The sequence below is a fragment of the Mesoplodon mirus genome (genome assembly GCF_964341445.2).
Source record: "Mesoplodon mirus genome assembly, chromosome: 7".
Classification (NCBI taxonomy): domain Eukaryota; kingdom Metazoa; phylum Chordata; class Mammalia; order Artiodactyla; family Ziphiidae; genus Mesoplodon; species Mesoplodon mirus.
The window spans coordinates 126,574,711-126,577,759 of record NC_138983.1 but is presented as its reverse complement, the minus strand read 5'-3'; positions in this window follow the sequence as shown (position 1 = coordinate 126,577,759).

The window sequence follows — 3,049 nt, the reverse complement described above, 5'->3', positions numbered from 1 at the left end:
GCTCTGATGACATTTCTGCTCAACTTGTGACTTGCCCTATTTGTCCTATCTTGACCTCTCTCCTGGTTCCCTTTAGTTACCAGAAAAACTTCAGAAGCACACTGCTCTATTTTAGGGACAGGAAAGTGGGGGAGATGCTCTGAACCTGATACCGCCTTCTCGGCAGGACGCCTCCCCCCATTTCCTCCCCAGGTCCTCAAAGTTGAGGTCATGGTCTAATTCCAGAGAAGTCTGGCCTGGAGGCAGGACACACTCAGTAACCCAGACTTCGAGTGATGGGTGGACCCAGTCGGGGGCTCTACCAGCTCTCGACTCCCCTACTTGTTTCTGAATTTTCTCCTGTTCTTACAAGTGGGTTTCTGGTTTGGTCCCTATTCCAAGCCCTTGTTCCAGGATTCTGCCCTTAGGCTAACCTGATCCCTGGCACTTGCCTCTCACCTACCTGTTGGGCATGCCATCCTGAGGTCCATCATCCCTCCTTGTACCCAGGCCATGGCTGCCTGCTGGACCCCTGCCCACATCTGCCCCACCTGCCCAGGACCCCCTCCTTGGGTCTATTTCCCACTCCGGTCCCTTCCCCACAAGCCTGGCTCTGGGGTGAATACTGAACCTGAGACTGGGCGGGGAGGAGAGAAACCTCAAAGGAAGGAGGGGTAGACCCAGGAAGGGGGGACAGCAGACCACCCAAGGGCTGCAGGGGGACTTAGCAGCCAAAACAAGCCCAGGAGGGGGCCCCTCTGCTTCAGGGACCTTGCCTTCCTGGCCTCCAACATAACAGCCCCTGTAACAGGGTGGCTGGCCTAGGGAGTGGGTGCCTGAGTTTTTTTTTTTAAACAATTATGAAACATGTTCTAATTCGGGAGGACCAACTCCCAGCTAGGTCACAGGGTCAATAGAGTTTAATCCCCTGCCTGTGGTTACCCTACTCTTGTGGCCAGGTATCAAATTAAAGGCTTAGATCAACTGAAGATGGAAATGTAATGATTTATTTTTAAGCCATTCAGGTTTAATTCCACAAAAATTGTACCACAAAGCAGGTATTGTGGGGATTACTCGGGAAAAGGAAAATAGGGGTGATTTTGGATCTGATACATATTTGACTCACGTTCCACAGGTGGACCCCTTCCATTGGGCCATTGGTTACCATGCATATGGCTTCCACCCTGACCTACTGTAGGCCTTGCCTTTGAGATGCAGATGCTGCAGGACTCTGTGCTTGGGGGCAAGTACAAGTCCGGTGTGAGCCTTTGGCCATGGTGAGCGCTCATTACCTTTTCCTGTGTTATTACTAATCATCTTAGTGATAGCATCCCCTCAGACTGCTGGGAGGGAAGGAGGTGGGGAGAGGTTGGTGCCAATCTGATCTAGTACAGTGTGACAGTGTGTGTGCCTGCACACCACACCTGGCCAGCAAAACACTAACCCTGGAGTGAGCCAACAACCACCTGCATCCTTCCTGCACCTGGGATGCTGAAAAAACTCCTTCAGGCTCTCAGATGAGACCACAGCAACGGCATTGGCTCCAACTCCCAGCTGAGCTCTCCCCACCCCATGGCCACCTCTCTGCGCGTCCATGGTCAGCTCTCTCCCCGCGGTGGCTCGCCTCAAGTTCCCCATCATGCTGCCCCCCCAGTACTCTCAACAAACGTCCTGACTTCCTATAGCCCAGAGAAGTAGAGAGCCTCAGACAGGGACCCTTATCTTCCTGCCTCTCCTTACTCCTTGCACAACCACAAACGCATCTCTATCCAAACCCTCCCTGCTTTCCCTGCAGCTGCAAATGGACGAATGTTCTTCACGCCCTCGCAGCCTTCTGAGCTCCCCTCTCTCCCCCTGAAGAAAGTGAGCACCAGTTAGCAGCTCCTTCTGTGTCTTCGCCGTCTCCCTTTCGACAGCGCGCACCTCTCTCCGAGACTCCCTTCCAGCAAACGCATCTCCCCTGACTCGACATCCTGCTCTATAGCTCTGCTGCCAGGTCGCTTTCCCTCCCCCCACCGCTCAGCCTGGGGAGAATGGCCAACTCCTGTCACCTTCACTTCTCATGGCTGTGCGGCCTTTCTCTTCTGCCCCCTTCTCCACCTGCATTCACTCCAGTGCCCGCAGTGGCCTGGCCCCTGCCCGCCTCGTTCCACCAGAACTGCTTTTGCCGAGGTCCCCGATGACCTGTGTGTGGTGACCTCTGGCGACGGTGTGCGACGATCTGCACGGTCTCCTCCCTCGATTGCCCTCCTGCTGGCTGGACCTTCCCTGTCTCCTCTGCCTTGTGTGTCAGCATCCCTCAGGGCTCCCTCTGTGGCCCACTCTTTTTCTTGCTTATATTCTCTCCCTGGGGATTTCATCCACTTCCAAGGTTGCACCTATCACCTGGGTGCTGATAGCTCCCAAATTAAGTTTTCTAGTCTAGAGGACTCTCTTAAGCAATAAATCTCTATCTCCATTGCCCAGTGGGCATCTGCTCTGGAGGGTCTGAGAGTACCTGGAACCCAACAGGGCCAAACAGAATTGCCTCCTCCGATGTCCTCATTTTGCTCCGTGGCCACTGCCATCCACCCCGTTGCCTACAGCAACATCCTAAGAGCCGTCAGGCTGCCTCCTCTTCCTACTTCACCACACCCAGTTGATCACCAAATGCTGCTGACCCTCCCTCCTCAGTATCACCTCCCCGTCTCCCCACTGCCCCTGCCCTCAACCAGGCTCTGTTGTCTCTGGGATGACACGGCTGCCTAAAGGGCTCCTTGGAGAGTACCTCCCACATGGTGGCTGCAGTGACCCTCCTAAGGAGCCAGTATCATCATGCCCCTCCTTGATGGAGCAGCAAGGCCCCCACGACCTGCTCTTGGTCACCACTTGACACTCAAAGCCTCTGACTAGCTACACTGAACCCTGAGTGCCCTACGGTCTCTCCTGCCTCTCAGCCCTCAGCTTAGAGCATCTTCTTCCTTCATCACGTCCCCTGCTTGGCCCCTGACTACTAGGTCTTTCTTTACAAAGAAAGTGCAGATGGCACCTCGTCCAGGAACGTGTCTTGGACACCACCCAAAATCAGGGC